The sequence below is a fragment of the Staurois parvus genome, unplaced genomic scaffold (assembly GCF_062004578.1).
Source record: "Staurois parvus isolate SC_StPar_1 unplaced genomic scaffold, SC_StPar_1.0 ptg002610l, whole genome shotgun sequence".
NCBI lineage: Eukaryota > Metazoa > Chordata > Amphibia > Anura > Ranidae > Staurois > Staurois parvus.
In genome coordinates, this window is record NW_028320406.1 from 19,560 (window position 1) to 38,870 (window position 19,311).

The window sequence follows — 19,311 nt, forward strand, 5'->3', positions numbered from 1 at the left end:
AATGCGGGGTCCGGGGAGAGCGGATATAGCGAATGCGGGGTCCGGGGAGAGCGGATATAGCGAATGCGGGGTCCGGGGAGAGCGGATATAGCGAATGCGGGGTCCTGAGAGAGCGGATATAGTGAATTCGGGGTCCGGGGAGAGCGGATATAGTGAATGCGGGGTCCGGGGAGAGCGGATATAGTGAATGCGGGGTCCTGAGAGAGCGGATATAGTGAATTCGGGGTCCGGGGAGAGCGGATATAGTGAATGCGGGGTCCGGGGAGAGCGGATATCGTGAATGCGGGGTCCGGGGAGAGCGGATATAGTAAATGCGGGGTCCGGGGAGAGCGGATATAGTGAATGCGGGGTCCGGGGAGAGCGGATATAGTGAATGCGGGGTCCGGGGAGAGCGGATATAGCGAATGCGGGGTCCGGGGAGACCGGATATAGCGAATGCGGGGTCCGGGGAGAGCGGATATAGTGAATGCGGGGTCCGGGGAGACCGGATATAGTGAATGCGGGGTTCGGGGAGACCGGATATAGTGAATGCGGGCTCCGGGGAGACCGGATATAGTGAATGTGGGGTCTGGGGTTTAGTTTGTTTTTTAGCAGAAAGTAAATAAAATTTTTTTTCAAAATTTTCAGTTTTTTGTTGTATATTTAATAAAAAAAAACCCAATGGTGATCAAATACCACCAAAAGAAAGCTGTACTTGTGTGAAAAAAATGATGTAAATTTTATTTGAGTACAGTGTTGCATGACCACACAATTACCAGTTAAAAATGGCCTGGTCATGAAGGGGTTAGGAGCTGAAGGAGCTGAAGTGGTTAAAGTGATACTTAAAGGTAAAATTTTTTGGTTTAAAATAAAAAAGAGGTAATACTGACCTGCTCTGTGCAACTCTTCTGGCAGTCCCCCGCTGGCGCTGTCAGCTTCTCCTTCCTCCGTGTGCAAGCTAACATGCGCGCTCCCAAGCCGAGCTGTGTGCATCCATAGACACACACAGCACCGGTAAACCACGCCCAGGGGCAGACTGACCATTCGAGTACTTGGGCGCTGCCCGAGGGCCCGGGGTCAGTAGGGGGCCCCATGAGATGCCCCTGGTACCTTTTTCATAGGCTTTTTTGGGTGTGTGCAAGGACACAGGGGCCCCATGATCCCCTATTGCCCGGGGGCCCCATGAGTTGTCAGTCCGCCCCTGATCACGCCCCGCTCCCTCTTCACATGAGTTACATTGAGAGCGACAAGAGCCTAAGGTGGGGATGTGCTGCCATGGGTGCTCAGAATAAGCCCCTCTTTTACACGTGTAAGGCACTAATTCGTTCAAATTTCCAGAAATGACTGAGGCTTTTCGCAACTGAAATGTTTAAATATAAATTAAAAAAATAAAAAAATCGATGTAAAATAGGAAAAATTTCCTTGAGAGCAGGAAATGATGTCTCCGCGGTGAACCGCCAGCATGGATTTGTCCTTTTAAATTTTAATGAAGACATTTTTGCATGAAAGGTGTGGATCCTTAGAGGGCAGTTTAATGCATTTCGATTGTAAGAAATGTTTGCTGCCCGTTCCTTTGTCCTGCCGGAGCGAAGTACAGATTCATTCTCAGTCCTTCTGAAATATTACAGACATCCTGCAGGGCGGGTCTCGCTGTATCAAGGAAATTGTATTAGCGTCAGAGAGAAAAAAAAAAAAATCTGGGCTCTCGTTGTTATTGTTCGCTGTAAATAATGAGCACTTTCCTGTGAAAGCCTTTTAACCTTCTACAGCTTCACCGGCATCAGAAATGACAGCATCCAGAGAGGGCAGCTGAGGTTACCCATCGGGAACATTCGGTTACCCAGCAGAGATGACATCAATGGATTAACATTATCGAAATATGAAAAATGGAAAATGTCGTTCGTGTTTGGCATCTTGTGTGTGCTACGATTTGTAAAAACTGAAAAAAAAAATATAAAAAAATTTAAATTGTGTTATTATATATATATATATGTGTGTGTATGTATGTATATGTGTGTGTGTGTATGTATGTATATGTGTGTGTGTATATATATATGTGTGTGTATGTGTGTGTGTGTATATATATATATAGATAGATAGTTGCAAGAAAAAGTATGTGGACCCCTTGGGATTCCGTGGAGTTTTGCATGAATTGGGCATAAAATGTGCTCTGAACGTCATCTAAGTCACAACAATAGAAGAACACAGTCTGCTGAACATAATACTACACAAACATTAGATGTTGCCATGGTTTAATTGCACATAACATGTAAACATTCACAGTGCTGGGAGGAAAAAGTATGTGAACCTTTGGACTTAATAACTGGTTGACCCTCCTTTGGCAGCAATAACCTCAACCAAACGTTTCCTGTAGTTGCAGATCAGACCTGCACAACGATCTGGAGTCATTTTGGACCACTCCTCTTCACAAAACTGTTTCAGTGTAGCAATATTCTTGGGATGTCTGGTGTGAATCGCCCTCTTAAGGTCATGCCACAGCATTTCAATGGGGTTGAGGTCAGGACTCTGACTGGGCCACTCCAGAAGGCGTATTCTGTGCTGTTGCAGCCATTGTTTTGTTGAATGACTTGTATGCTTTGGGTCATTGTCCTGTTGCATCACCCATCCTCTGCGGAGCTTCAGTTGGCAGACAGATGGTCGTACGTTTTCCTGCAAAATGTCTTGATAAACTCTGGAATTCATTTTCCCATCAATGACAACAATCCGTCCAGGCCCTGAGGCAGCAAAGCAGCCCCAAACCATGATGCTCCCTCCGCCATGTTTCACAGTGGGGATGAGGTTTTGATGTTGGTGTGCTGTGCCTTTTTTTCTCCACACATAGTGTTGTGTGTTCTTCCCAAACAACTCAATCTTGGTTTCATCTGTCCACAGTATATTTTGCCAGTAGTGCTGTGGAACATCCAGGTGCTGGATGCAAACTTCAAACGTGCTGCAATGTTCTTTTTGGACAGCAATGGCTTCCTCCGTGGTGTCCTCCCATGTACTCCATTCTTGTTTCATGTTTTCCTTATTGTAGATGTGTCAACAAAAATGTTAGCATGTGCCAGAGATTTCTGTAGGTCTTTAGCTGACACTCTGGGATTCTTCTTTACCTCATGCAGCATTCTGCGCTGTGCTCTTGCAGTCATTTTTACAGGACGACCACGCCTAGGGAGAGTAGCAACAGTGCGAAACTTTCTCCATTTGTAGACAGTCTGTCTTACCGTGGACACATGAACATCAAGGCTTTTGGAGATACTTTTGTAACCCTTTCCAGCTTCATGCAAGTCAACAATTCTTGATCGTAGGTCTTCTGAGAGCTCTTTTCTGCGAGGCATGGTTCACATCATTTTTCTTTATTACTTTTTTGGATGAGGAGTAATGGTCTCAACCCATTGTCTCTTCCCTCCCTCCAGGGAACAAATCCCACCTGATCCAGGTGGATCCAGTCCTACATTAGGTCTTTTAACCTGTTTGCCAGAACCTTTGCATATAATTTTGTATCTGTATTTAACAGAGAGATGGGCCTAAAACTAGCGCATTGAGTTCCATCTTTCCCTTTTTTCTGAATGATTGTAATATGGGACTGCAATGATTCCTCTCTCATTTCCATCCCCTCTCCTAAAGCGTTCATATATAGACTCAACTTAGGAACTAATTGTTCTTTAAATTTTTTTATAATACCTAACAATATAATCATCTGGCCCCGGGCTCTTACCTGGCACTGTACTCTTTAATGCCGCCTGAATTCCTCTTGTGATATCGATTTTTCCAGATCTATTAATCTCTCCTCTTCCAGTCTTGGCAATCCCACCTCTTTCAAGTGCATCTGTCTCTTTCTTATTCTAACTTCTTCCCCCTCTTTAAACTGTTTCGGTTAAACATCACACAATTTACTATAATATTTTTTAAATACATTAGCGATGTCAGTGGTTGAATAGACCAGTTCTCCATCATCTCCTCTAATCTTTCTTATTTCTCAAAGCTCTCATTAAATATTTACCAGGTCTATTCCCCCACCGAGATCTCTCTGTTGCCATCCTTTTAAATGTTCTCATTGTTTCTTCCTCCATCAAGTTACATAGTTCCTCTCTTTTGTTTATAATACTCTGCTGTACCTCTTTTGTTATTATCTTCTTACGTAACTGTTTTAATTCGTATAGTTCCCTTAAAAACATATTAATTTTCTTTTGCCGTTCCTTTTTTTTTTACTCCAACTGCTATCACAATTTCCTTGACATATGCTTTATGAGCTTCCCATACCGTGGCCATCGAAACTCTTTTATCTTGCTCTCTTCCCCATAGTAACTTCATTGTGACAGGTGCATGGTCTGATACGGCTATAACTTCTATATTTATTTTAACCACTGACTCCCAGAGTCTATGTTCAACCAATATTGTAATGGACCACCTGACAGCACCTCTATCAGTCCCCTGATAGAGCCTCCCCAGAGTGCGAAGTCTAAGTACCGGAGCACTTGTTCACCAGGGCCCCTGATGGTGGGGATGGACTTGGAGCGCTCCGGGACCAGGTCGCAGCTACCGGGTATCTCTACCAGAGGTAGAGGAGTCTGCCAGAGGCTCCTGTGGGTTAAGAGTCTGATGTGAGGGAGCCCAGGGATCCCTGAGGGATGGATGGATGAGCAAGATCAAACAGGCCGTGTCGGTAACTAGCGGGTCGGTGCGGTACAAGATGATAGGCAAAGGATAGTCGGGTCACACGCAGGGTCAATACCAGAAGATCAGATCTATAAGGGAGCATCCAGGAGCAGAGTCAGGCAAGCCAAGGGGTCAGGACAGGAGAAGGCAACAAGGTCAGACAATCCAGATCAGAGTACTCACAACACAGGCAACAGAATACGCAAAGACCATTCGGCAACAAGTGTCTGTTCAGGGCTGGTTTAAGTAGCCCGCCCTGCACCTGGCAGGGGCAGCCTAGGTCCTAGTGCCTGCCCAGTACTGTCATAGATGACGGGTGCACCTGGGTCCTAGTGCCCTGCTGCCTGCATGTCTTGACAGACACCTACGCATGTGTAGACCCATGCGTCGCGATGGTCCCTGACATATATATAGTCTAGTCTAGAATACGTCTCGTGTACCGGAGAGTAGAACGTACAGTCTCTATCCCTGGGGTGTTTCACCCTCCAAGCATCCAAAAGTTGGCATTGAAACAAGACTTTCTGCAAAGATTTCAAACATCTACCTTCCTTTCTCTGCCCAGGTGACGTCGTGTCAATCAGAGGATCCATGCAAAAATGTAAATCTCCTGTCACAATCAAGTAGCCCGTTTGGAAATCCATCAACCTTCTCAGCACATTTTTCAAATAGGTCAATGGATTTCTATTCTGACAGTAGATGTTTGCCAAAGTGCACTCTATTTCTTGCACTCTCCCCTTCAGAAATAGAAATCTTCCCTCCGGGTCAACCACCCTATCTTCTAAATTTAATCTTACATGTTTTGCTATACCAATTGCCACCCCTTTAGCCTGTTTAGTTGGAGAATCTGCATAATACCAGGTTGGGTATTATTTAGAGTAGAGTTTAATATTCGTTTCCTGTGATATATGCGTTTCTTGTAGTAGATCGTTGTTGGAGTTCTCTAAGAATCTTATGTCTTTTCCTCGGATTATTCAACCCCTTAACATTTTAGGTCATAAAACTAACTTCCTCCATTTCTGGTGTATAGATATTTTTTCGCAACATAAATATCATCCTTTCTCCACAGGAACATGGGGCTATCTCTTACATACAGTACATGGAACTATCCCTCCCGCCCTTCTCATCCCCTCCACCCCCTCCCTCCCATCCCACATCCCCCCCAAAACCCTTAGGCTCGTGACTTGCCTTTGAATGGTTTGTGGTCCTAGTTCCACCATCAACTCCAAATTAGGGTGGAGCTCTGAACACTCCCGCCCACCTTGACCACGCTCCCACTCCCTGGGTCGCGTATCTGGGTGTATATGTGACCTCCTGTTTCCCACCTCTCTTTTAAAATGGTCATACTACGGAAGGAGAAGAAAAAGGGGGGAAGGAGAGAGAGAGAGAGAGAGAGAAAAAACAAAACCAAAAAAACCCCAACATGGTGGGTCCTCTCTCGACCCACCAAGGTCTCTCTCCTTTTCCCCTCCATCTATTTTATCTCTGATGTTCCCGCCTCGTAGGAACTAACTGCCAGCTTTGGTTTTCTATTCCCCCATTCTTGTCCACCCAGGGGTGGACAGATAACTTATGGGGCCCCCGGGCAATAGAGGATCATGGGGCCCCTGTGTCCTCGCCCACACTCAAACCGCACAGAAAAAAGCCTATGAAAGGTACCAGGGGCATCTCGTAGGGCCCCCTACTGACCCCGGGCCCTTGGGCAGTGACCGAGTTTCCGAATGGTCAGTCCGCCCCTGCCTCCACCCCTACTTCCCAACCTGGAATGCCTATTTTCTGTATTCCTAGTCTCTCACAAAAGTCTGTTAGGTCTTCTGGGAACCTCAATTTTGCAGAGCAGCCATCTCTCCATTCAATTAGACATGCAGGAAATCCCCAGCTGTAGCGAACGTTTTGTTTTCTCAGAGTGGTTTCAACAATCTCCTTTTAGTCAGTATTTCCGATGTTATATTAGCAAAGATCTGAAAGCTGGTATCTTCATATTGTATTACTGGTCTCCCTCTTATCTTCTTCCATAAGTTCACTCTGACCTTATAATAATGAAATCCCACGATCATATCTCTGGGGTTTCCACTCACAGTTCCTGGAGATCTTCCTATTCTATATACTCTATTTTTTTTTAGATACTCTTTTACTGGCCTGTCCGTTATGGTATTAAACATTTTGCTAATTATCTCCAACAAGTCTTCTCCTTGCGAAGTCTCGGGCAGACCTTGTATCCCCAAGTTGCTCCTTCTGTCCCTGTTTTCTTCTAATTTTATATAGCAGTCTCCTTTGCTCCGTCCTCATCTCTTCCATCTGTTTTTCTAGGTCGGTTGTTTGTCCAAGTTTCCCTCATTTTCTTCTACCCGTGACAACACTTGTCCCAAATCTTTATGTATTACCGTTAGCTCTTGCTGTATGGACTGTTCCAATCTCAAAAGCGTTTCTGCCATCTCATTTTTAGTAAATGTTTGTCCATTTATCACTTGTTCTACAACCTTTTCCGTGGCCAGCAATCTTTCTATACCTTCAAATTCTACATTTTGGCTCATAACGTAAACTCTCAGAAGCAGCCTGGAGCAATTTCCGATACTCTTTTTCCATATCTTCTCTTTCTTTTACTCCCTGTTGTCTCACATATCACGTACCTGGTGTTAGAGGCCAATGGAGAGAGGGCTTCCCCAAGTTCCAGACTCCCCTGAGAATGGGGCAGCAGGAGTCAGGCCCAAAGTGGCACAGGTTGCCTGTAGGAGTGCTCGTTGGTCCCCCCAGGAGCACAGCTGATGCACTGAGATGTGGTCTGCAGACAGATGGTGCCTGTGCACAGTACGCAAGCCTTCCGGGAAACAGAGGATCACATGATAGCCAGTTCAAAGCCGAGGTCAGGTACCAGGTGGAGATCAGAGCAGATGTAGTCAGATGGGATAGCCGAGGTCATACACAGAGGAGCAAGAGAGAATATCCGTTAGCCAAGCTGAGGTCATACACAGAGGAGCAAGACGGAATATCCGTTAGCCAAGCTGAGGTCATACACAGAGGAGCAAGAGGGAATATCCATTGGCCAAGCTGAGGTCATACACAGAAGAGCAAGAGGGAATATCCATTGGCCAAGCCGAGGTCATACACAGAGGAACAAGAGGGAATATCCATTGGCCAAGCCGAGGTCATACACAGAAGAGCAAGAGGGAATATCCATTGGCCAAGCCGAGGTCATACACAGAGGAGCAAGAGGGAATATCCATTGGTCAAGCCGAGGTCATACACAGAGGAGCAAGAGGGAATATCCATTGGTCAAGCCGAGGTCATACACAGAGGAGCAAGAGGGAATATCCATTGGTCAAGCCGAGGTCATACACAGAGGAGCAAGAGGGAATATCCATTGGCCAAGCCGAGGTCATACACAGAGGAGCAAGAGGGAATATCCATTGGTCAAGCCGAGGTCATACACAGAGGAGCAAGAGGGAATATCCATTGGCCAAGCCGAGGTCATACACAGAGGAGCAAGAGAGAATATCCGTTAGCCAAGCCGAGGTCAGGTCAGGGCAGGAGCTGTGGAACGGACAGGCAGGCTTAGTGGCAGGGTCACGCACTGACTAACAACAACCACCACCCACAGACCGGAGTCCCTCAGGGTGCGGAGTCTAAGTCCCAGGCTGCCCTTCATCAGGGCCCCTGATGGTGGGGATGGACTTGAGGCAGCCAGGAACCAGGTCGCGGCCCCCGAGACACCCCCGCTAAGGTGATGGCCACCGCCAATGGCGTGTAGCTGGTAGGAACCAGATCAGACAATAGCGTAGTCGGGCAGGCCGGGTTGACAACGACGGGACAAACGGTACAGAACAGTAGACAAGAATAACAGGTCACAGGCCGGGTTCAGCAATGGGAGGTCAGATCAAAGGAAAATGCAGAGAATGGTCTAGTCAAAAGCCGAGTCAGATTCCAGGAGAGTCATGAGAGTATAAACAGAGCTGTTGGAACACTAACACACAAGACACGAATGCAAAGAGCACGATCACCCACACCCCTCTGGGGGATGGACCTCAGAGGCCTGAAGGCATAAAAGACTCCCACCATGCTCTGCAGAAACCCAAGATGGATGCCAGCACATGGAGCAGCACAACCTCTGGGAAAAGGTAGGACCTTGACACATACACAGAGGAGCAAGAGGGAATATCCATTGGCCAAGCCGAGGTCATACACAGAGGAGCAAGAGGGAATATCCGTTAGCCAAGCCGAGGTCATACACGGAGGAGCAAGAGGGAATATCCATTGGCCAAGCCGAGGTCATACACAGAGGAGCAAGAGGGAATATCCACTGGCCAAGCCGAGGTCATACACGGAGGAGCAAGAGGGAATATCCATTGGCCAAGCCGAGGCCAAACACAGAGGAGCAAGAGGGAATATCCGTTAGCCAAGCTGAGGTCAGATCAGGGGTTAAGCAGAGAAGACAGGTCCAAGAGCAAGCCGAGTTGGTAACAGGAAATCACAGATCACAATAGCACAGGAACAGGAACAAGGTACTGGGAAGCCAAAGATCAACCAGCACCTGAGAGTAGGGCAGGGCTTCCTTATAAAGGCCATTTGGTGCCAAATTTGAGCCGATGTGAACGTCTGTGGCCATGCAAGGTACTGGCAGGGGTGCCAGGTCTCCTAACACCTCTGCCGAGAACAGAGCCCTGACACACATGGGTTTGACCCTCCTGTGAGGGCATATATTTTTTAATTGTACTTGCTTGGGGTGTTTTAGAGCCCCTTCCTTTCACAGCTTTACCCCTCATGATATTAATGTATTTTCTCTAGACTTCCCATACAATTCCAGGACAGGAAGATTATTACTTCTCAGTATATTGGGGTTATCACTTGACTGGGCTAGAGTAAAATTCCTATATAAGCGTCCACCTGTTTCCTCCCTGGGGTCTCTTTTGTCTCTTTCCTTTTTTCCTCTCCTCCTCTCCTTCTCCTCCCTCCTCTTGGGTGTCCCCGCTTCACTTCTTCTAAATCCACCAAGTAACCCCCCCAAAAAAAATCCTTAAACAGACCTAGTCCTTATAGATTTTTGACTCACCCTTCTCAGTGCCCGACATAGATCTCCTCTGCTTCACCTTCCCCTGTCCCTGCTGTTGCTTCCTGAACACAGCTTCACTTTCTCTGACCTCCTTCCTAGGAGTGTTTCAGGGCACACACCGGTAGGCTGGTCTGGTCTGGGGTGGTCACCGTCACTGTGGTGATCACCTTCCGTGGGATTCACTAAGTTTCACTTGCTTCTGGGATGGATGAATAGGCCCCAGGTGCGGACTGACCATTCTGGCATTGCTCTAAGGGCCCGGAGTCAGTAGGGGGCCCCATGAGATGTCCCTGGTAGCTTTCTTAGGCTTTTTGGGTGTGGTTTGAGTGTGGTCGAGGACACAGGAGCCCCATGATCCCCTATTGCCCGGTGGCCCAATGAGTTGCCAGTCCGTCCCTGGTAGGCCCTTCTCCACTTACACCCAAACCGATGTTCAGACGTTCTCAGTCTCTCTCACTCCAGCTGGCAGCCTCCACTATGGGGGGACCATAAAGTGTAAGCTCCTCTGTTACAGAGATTGATGTGACTGTGGGGGAGGGGACATTAGAGTGCAGGGGCGGACTGACCATTTGGAAACTTGGGCACTGCCCAAGGGCCTGGGGTCAGTAGGGGGCCCCATGAGATGCCCCTAGTACCTTTTCCATAGGCTTTTTTTAGTTTGGGCAAGGACACAGAGGCCCCATGATCCCCTATTGCCCGGGGGCCCCATGAGTTGTCAGTCTGCCCCTGTTTGAATGTAAGCTCCTCTGGTATAGAGACTGATGTGACTGTGGGGGAAGGGACATTAGACTGTAAGCTCCTCTGGTACAGAGACTCATGTGACTGGCTCAGTGTTCTCTGTACAGCGCTATGGTATATGTCAGAGCTCTATAAATGTATATTAATAATAGTGTGTGACTATGGGGGGACTTTGCTTCTTGGCCTTTTGGCTAGGATCAAGTGTAGTATCTGTTGTTATCAGTGTCCAGGAAGGGCGCTCCGACGTCATTCTTGCCTTTTGGTGAGGATGGCTGGCTGTATAGTACCCCTGCTGGCACCCTAAGTGCGCTTTTTTGTGTCAGTGTTTTGCACTTGCATGTTTTTTGTACACTTACGGGTTTTAAGTGAACTTCGGCGGACTTAAAAAAAAAAAATATATGGTTAGTAAAACCCAGTTTGGGACCTGAAGTCTGGAGGCTTCGTAGAGACTTGGGTGGGATGAAGTCTCCAATTCTGGGTTTTCAGTAGAGACCTGACTATAGTTCTGTGCTCCTCCCCAGCAGACAGAGGAGGTCTCTGCCCAGGAGTCAGGAGGGGTCCACCTAGGGGACAGGTGGGAGCCAGAGCAGCAAGAGGGATCATTGGCAGATTTATATTTGTTTAATGTGCTGCCCACAAAGTGCAATATTTTTTCAAACTGCCACACGGATGTACGCCTGAGGATGGAGGAAGAACTTTAGGCTTGATGAACTGCTAGAAATCTCATATGTCCCCTTCACAATCACACACTATAAATATTATTTATTTATATAGCGCTGACATATGCCGCAGTGCTGTACTGACAACGCTGAGGTGGTCACATCAGTCTCTGTACCAGAGGAGCTTACACTCTAATGTCCCCTCCCCCACAGTCACACACTAATATTATTATACATTTATATAGCTCTGACATATACCGCGGCGCTGTACAGAGAACACTGAGCCAGTCACATCAGTCTCTGCATCAGAGGAGCTTGCACGCTAATGTCCCCTCCCCCGCAGTCCCATCAGTCTCTGTACCAGAGGAGCTTGCACTCTAATGTCCCCTCCCCCGCTGTCCCATCAGTCTCTGCACCAGAGGAGCTTACACTCTAATGTCCCCTCCCCCACAGTCACATCAGTCTCTGCACCAGAGGAGCTTGCACGCTAATGTCCCCTCCCCCGCGGTCCCATCAGTCTCTGCACCAGAGGAGCTTACGCTCTAATGTCCCCTCCCCTGCAGTCCCATCAGTCTCTGCACCAGAGGAGCTTACACTCTAATGTCCCCTCCCCCGCAGTCCCATCAGTCTCTGCACCAGAGGAGCTTACGCTCTAATGTCCCCTCCCCCGGAGTCACATCAGTCTCTGCACCAGAGGAGCTTACGCTCTAATGTCCCTCCACAGTCACATCAGTCTCTGCACCAGAGGAGCTTACACTCTAATGTCCCCTCCACCACAGTCACATCAGTCTCTGCACCAGAGGAGCTTACGCTCTAATGTCCCTCCACAGTCACATCAGTCTCTGCACCAGAGGAGCTTACACTCTAATGTCCCCTCCCCCGGAGTCACATCAGTCTCTGCACCAGAGGAGCTTACGCTCTAATGTCCCTCCACAGTCACATCAGTCTCTGCACCAGAGGAGCTTACACTCTAATGTCCCCTCCCCCACAGTCACATCAGTCTCTGCACCAGAGGAGCTTACACTCTAATGTCCCCTCCCCCCACAGTCACATCAGTCTCTGTACCAGAGTAGCTTACACTCTAATGTCCCCTCCCCCACAGTCACATCAGTCTCTGTACCAGAGGAGCTTACACTCTAATGTCCCCTCCCCCCACAGTCACATCAGTCTCTGCACCAGAGGAGCTTACACTCTAATGTCCCCTCCCCTGCAGTCCCATCAGTCTCTGCACCAGAGGAGCTTCCACTCTAATGTCCCCTCCCCCGCAGTCCCATCAGTCTCTGCACCAGAGGAGCTTACGCTCTAATGTCCCCTCCCCTGCAGTCACATCAGTCTCTGCACCAGAGGAGCTTACGCTCTAATGTCCCCTCCCCCGGAGTCACATCAGTCTCTGCACCAGAGGAGCTTACTCTCTAATGTCCCTCCACAGTCACATCAGTCTCTGCACCAGAGGAGCTTACACTCTAATGTCCCCTCCACCACAGTCACATCAGTCTCTGCACCAGAGGAGCTTACACTCTAATGTCCCTCCACAGTCACATCAGTCTCTGCACCAGAGGAGCTTACACTCTAATGTCCCCTCCCCCACAGTCACATCAGTCTCTGCACCAGAGGAGCTTACACTCTAATGTCCCCTCCCGCACAGTCACATCAGTCTCTGTACCAGAGGAGCTTACACTCTAATGTCCCCTCCCCCACAGTCACATCAGTCTCTGCACCAGAGGAGCTTACACTCTAATGTCCCCTCCCCCCACAGTCACATCAGTCTCTGTACCAGAGGAGCTTACACTCTAATGTCCCCTCCCCCACAGTCACATCAGTCTCTGTACCAGAGGAGATTACACTCCACATCACACACAAACTAGCAGTATTTTTCATGGAAAGAAGAGGAACAGACAAGGTTCATTTGATATTAAAGAGGAACCACATTTAACAAGTCAACAAAAATTATTTTCCTTTGCGGCTCGTAATGGACAGCTGGTGGCTGTAAATCTATTTTTCTTCCCATTCAGACACTTGGAGGCTTTTTGTCAGCATTCAAATTCTCTTAGATATCAACTGATTCGCTGGCCGTTTGAACTCTGCCACACCCTGATCTGTGGCTGCAGATTGGAAGGGCTACAGATTTGTATTGATAAATCGTCCTTGGCATTGAGGAGCACTGCATTGCAGCAGGCCTGCATCGTGGCCGTTGTGGTGGGAGTGCTCTTCAGGAGGAATAAAACTGCAATGCACCAACACACCAGTGCCAGGGCCAGGGCCAGGACAAGGGGTGGGCAGGAGAGACGGCTGCCCTGGGCACTGTGATATCATGAGAACTGCAGGGGGGCACCACAACATGATAACCACCCCAAACACACCTCCAAGACCACCACTGCCTTGCTAAAGACGCTGAGGGTAAAGGTGATGGACTGGCCAAGTCAAGTCAAGCATGGTGGTGGGAGTGTCATGGTCTGGGGCTGCATGGTGGTGGGAGTGTCATGGTCTGGGGCTGCATGGTGGTGGGAGTGTCATGGTCTGGGGCCCCATGGTGGTGGGAGTGCCATGGTCTGTCGCTGCATGGTGGTGGGAGTGTCATGGTCTGGGGCCGCATGAGTGCTGCCGGCACTGGGGGGCTACAGTTCATTGAGGGAACCATGAATGCCAACATGTACTGTGACATACTGAAGCAGAGCATGATCCCCTCCCTCAGGAGACTGGGCCGCAGGGCAGTATTCCAACATGATAACGACCCCAAACACACCTCCAAGACCACCACTGCCTTGCTAAAGACGCTGAGGGTAAAGGTGATGAACTGGCCAAGTCAAGTCAAGCATGGTGGTGGGAGTGTCATGGTCTGGGGCTGCATGGTGGTGGGAGTGTCATGGTCTGGGGCCCCATGGTGGTGGGAGTGCCATGGTCTGGGGCTGCATGGTGGTGGGAGTGTCATGGTCTGGGGCCGCATGAGTGCTGCCGGCACTGGGGGGCTACAGTTCATTGAGGGAACCATGAATGCCAACATGTACTGTGACATACTGAAGCAGAGCATGATCCCCTCCCTCAGGAGACTGGGCCGCAGGGCAGTATTCCAACATGATAACGACCCCAAACACACCTCCAAGACCACCACTGCCTTGCTAAAGAAGCTGAGGGTAAAGGTGATGGACTGCCAAGTCAAGTCAAGCATGGTGGTGGGAGTGTCATGGTCTGGGGCCCCATGGTGGTGGGAGTGTCATGGTCTGGGGCTGCATGGTGGTGGGAGTGTCATGGTCTGGGGACGCATGGTGGTGGGAGTGTCATGGTCTGGGGCTGCATGAGTGCTGCCGGCACTGGGGGGGCTACAGTTCATTGAGGGAACCATGAATGCCAACATGTACTGTGACATACTGAAGCAGAGCATGATCCCCTCCCTTCAGAGACTGGGCCGCAGGGCAGTATTCCAACATGACGACCCCAAAACACACCTCCAAGACCACCACTGCCTTGCTAAAGAAGCTGAGGGTAAAGGTGATGGACTGGCCAAGCATGTCTCCAGACCTGAACCCTATTGACCATCTGTGGGGCATCCTCAAACGGAAGGTGGAGGAGCGCAAGGTCTCTAACATCCACCAGCTCCGTGATGTCGTCATGGAGGAGTGGAAGAGGACTCCGGTGGCAACCTGTGAAGCTCTGGTGACCTCCATGCCCAAGAAGGTGAAGGCAATGCTGGGAAATAATGGCGGCCACACAAAATATTGACACTTTGGGCCCAGTTTGGACCTTGTCACTTAGGGGTGGACTCACTTTTGTTGCCAGCGGTGTAGACATTAATGGCGGTGTGTTGAGTTATTTTGAGGGGACAGCAAAGTTACATGTTATACAAGCTGTACGCTGACTACGTCACATTGTAGCAAAGTGTCATTTCTTCAGTGTTGTCACATGAAAAGAGAGAATCAAATATTGACACAAATGTGAGGGGTGGACTCACTTCTGGGAGATACTAATTATACATACAGGTGAAACTCGAAAAATGAGAATATGGTGCAAAAGTTGATTTATTTCAGTGCTGCAACTTAAAAGGTGACACTAATATATGAGATAGACTCATTACATGCAAAGCAAGATAGTTCAAGCCGTGATTTGTCATCATTGTGATGATTATGGCTTACAGCTCATGAAAACCCCAAATCCACAATCTCAGAAAATGAGAATATTGTGAAAAGGTGGAATAATCTCGGCTCAAAGTGTCCCACTCTAATCAGCTCATTCAGCCATAACACCTGCAAAGGGTTCCTGAGCCTTTAAATGGTCTCTCAGTCTGGTTCAGTAGGAATCACAATCATGGGAAAGACTGCTGACCTGACACCATCACTGACACCCTCCATAAGGAGGGAAAGACTCAAAAGGTAATTGCAGAAGAAGTTGGATGTTCCCAAAGTGCTGTATCAAAGCACATTAATAGAAAGTTATGTGGAAGGGAAAAGTGTGGAAGAAAAAGGTGCACAAGCAGCAGGGATGACCGCAGCCTGGAGAGGATTGTCAGGAAAAGGCCGGGGGAGGGGGGGACTCACTTCTGGGAGATATTATATATATATACATTGTATACAGTCCAGGGGAGGGGGGACTCACTTCCGGGAGATACTAATTATATATATATATATTGTATACAGTCCGGGGGAGGGGTGGACTCACTTCTGGGAGATATTATATATATATACAGTCCATAAATATTGGGACATCGACACAATTCTAACATTTTTGGCTCTATACACCACCACAATGGATTTGAAATGAAATGAACAAGATGTGCTTTAACTGCAGACTGTCAGCTTTAATTTGAGGGTATTTACATCCAAATCAGGTGAACGGTGTAGGAATTACAACAGTTTGCATATGTGCCTCCCACTTGTTAAGGGACCAAAAGTAATGGGACAGAATAATAATCATAAATCAAACTTTTACTTTTTAATACTTGGTTGCAAATCCTTTGCAGTCAATTACAGCCTGAAGTGTGGAACGCATAGACATCACCAGACGCTGGGTTTCATCCCTGGTGATGCTCTGCCAGGCCTTTACTGCAACTGTCTTCAGTTCCTGCTTGTTCTTGGGGCATTTTCCCTTCAGTTTTGTCTTCAGCAAGTGAAATGCTCAATCGGATTCAGGTCAGGTGATTGACTTGGCCATTGCAGAACATTCCACTTCTTTCCCTTAAAAAACTCTTTGGTGTCTTTTGCAGTCTGCTTTGGGTCATTGTCCATCTGCACTGTGAAGCGTCCAATGAGTTGTGAAGCATTTGGCTGAATATGAGCCGATAATATTCCCGAAACACTTCACAATTCATCCGGCTGCTTTTGTCAGCAGTCACATCATCAATAAATACAAGAGAAGCAGTTCCATTGGCAGCCATACATGCCCACGCCATGACACTACCACCACCATGATCACTGATGAGGTGGTATGCTTAGGATCATGAGCAGTTCCTTCTCCATACTCTTCTCTTCCCATCACTCTGGTACAAGTTGATGTCGGTCTCATCTGTCCATAGGATGTTGTTCCAGAACTGTGAAGGCTTTTTTACATGTCGTTTGGCAAACTCTAATCTGGCCTTCCTGTGTTTGAGGCTCACCAATGGTTTCCATCTTGTGGTGAACCCTCTGTATTCACTCTGGTGAAGTCTTCTCTTGATTGGTGACTTTGACACACATACACCTACCTCCTGGAGAGTGTTCTTGATCTGGCCAACTGTTGTGAAGGGTGTTTTCTTCACCAGGGAAAGAATTCTTCGGTCATCCACCACAGTTGTTTTCCGTGGTCTTCCGGATCTTTTGGTGTTGCTGAGCTCACCGGTGCGTTCCTTCTTTTTAAGAATGTTCCAAACAGTTGTTTTGGCCACGCCTAGTGTTTTTGCTATCTCTCTGATGGGTTTGTTTTGTTTTTTCAGCCTAATGATGGCTTCACTGATAGTGACAGCTCTTTGGATGTCATCTTGAGAGTTGACAGCAACAGATTCCAAATGCAAATAGCACACTTGAAATGAACTCTGGACCTTTTATCTGCTCATTGTAATTGGGATAATGAGGGAATAACACACATCTGGCCATGGAACAGCTGAGAAGCCAATTGTCCCATTACTTTTGGTCCCTTAACAAGTGGGAGGCACATATGCAAACTGCTGTAATTCCTACACCGTTCACCTGATTTGGATGTAAATACCCTCAAATTAAAGCTGACAGTCTGCAGTTAAAGTACATCTTGTTCATTTCATTTTAAATCCATTGTGGTGTATAGAGCCAAGAATGTTAGAATTGTGTTGATGTCCCAATATTTATGGACCTGACTGTATATATATATATATATATATATATATATATATATATATATATACACATTGTATACAGTCCGGGGGAGGGGTGGACTCACTTCTGGGAGATACTGTATATAGAGATTATAGACAAATCCAATGCATTTTGAAGGGCTCCATTGTAAGGGTTTAAAAAAATATACAAAAATATTGGACTAAGCAACGCGTTTCAAAGGACTCCATCATCAGGTTTAAAATCGACGGGTAATATGAAATATAACACCCATCTATGTTGAATGTGGGGTGTATCAGAAATGCACGTAGATATCTGGGTGTCCTGTGTCTGTATGTGGAGGATCCTGGAAATGTAACAATTATCATTATCAGCTAAAACAACATGTTCCAGTCTATCCGTGTCTTGAATATTGTTACAATGTAATTAGCTCCGGGTGCGGCCGCCCCCAGCAGCCCCCAGCCGCCCCCAGCAGCCCCCAGCCGCCCCCGGAGCTAATTTATATTTATGTTGGATCTATTAGATGCTTATGTCAGTTTTTTTCTCCATTGATGTCAGTTATCGATGTGTTTTTAGTGTTTCTTTCTTTGTTGTTTTTCTTTTTCTCTGTCAGTGTCCATAGTGTAAGAGTTATGTCTGATGTCTGGACTCCTCGCTGAGACATAATTGAATCTGTCTAATCCAGAACAGAGGGAACATTAACATGGTGTGCCTGTGATGTCATCCTACAATGCTTCATTTCATTCCTTCTAATGGGGGGGGAATTAAAGGAACCCGCACTGAGATACCAGGCTGCATTCACTGAGCTCTCTATGTATGCCGGGAGTGATTCTCAGTATCTGTCTGTATGTATGGACTCTGCTAGGGGAGGACTGACAACTCATGGGGCCCCCGGGCAATAGGGGATCATGGGGCCCCCGTGTCCTTGCCATAACTCCAAAAAGCCTATGAAAAAGGTACCAGGGGCATCTCATGGGGCCCCCTACTGACTCGGCAGTGCCGAGTTTCCAAATGGTCAGTCCGCCCCTGGACTCTGCACAGTCCCACTTCTCCTGTCCCGGATGCCGGGTGTCATTCTCGGTATCTCCTCTTATTCTGTATGTATGGACTCCGCACAGTCCCACTTCTCCTGTCCCGGATGCCGGGTGTCATTCTCGGTATATGTCCTTATTCTGTATGTATGGACTCTGCACAGTCCCACTTCTCCTGTCCCGGATGCCGGGTGTCATTCTCGGTATATGTCCCCATTCTGTATGTATGGACTCTGCACAGTCCCACTTCTCCTGTCCCGGATGCCGGGTGTCATTCTCATTACCTGTCCTTATTCTGTATGTATGGACTCTGCACAGTCCCACTTCTCCTGTCCCGGATGCCGGGTGTCATTCTCGGTATCTGTCCTTATTCTGTATGTATGGACTCTGCACAGTCCCACTTCTCCTGTCCCGGATGCCGGGTGTCATTCTCGGTATCTGTCCTTATTCTGTATGTATGGACTTTGCACAGTCCCACTTCTCCTGTCCCGGATGCCGGGTGTCATTCTCAGAATCTGTCCTTATTCTGTATGTATGGACTCTGCACAGTCCCGCTTCTCCTGTCCCGGATGTCGGGTGTCATTCTCAGTATCTGTCCTTATTATGTATGTATGGACTCTGCACAGTCCCACTTCTCCTGTCCTGGATGCCGGGTGTCATTCTTGGTATCTGTCCCTATTCTGTATGTATGGACTCTGCACAGTCCCACTTCTCCTGTCCTGGATGCCGGGTGTCATTCTTGGTATCTGTCCCTATTCTGTATGTATGGACTCTGCACAGTCCCACTTCTCCTGTCCCGGATGCCGGGTGGAATTCTCAGTATCTGTCCTTTTTCTGTATGTATGAAATCCTTTATGCTCAATATGTTTTTCATATTCTTTTTGGTCTCTGGTAATCAGAAGCCAAACTAGAAACCATGGCAGGGAGAA

The 19,311-nt window shown here is 47.8% G+C and overlaps 1 pseudogene; it reads left to right on the plus strand.

The window, feature by feature from the left end:
• The first annotated feature begins 10,591 nt into the window (after positions 1–10,591).
• On the plus strand, positions 10,592–10,724 carry LOC149430595 (U2 spliceosomal RNA; annotated as a pseudogene).
• Positions 10,725–19,311: the final 8,587 nt, after the last annotated feature.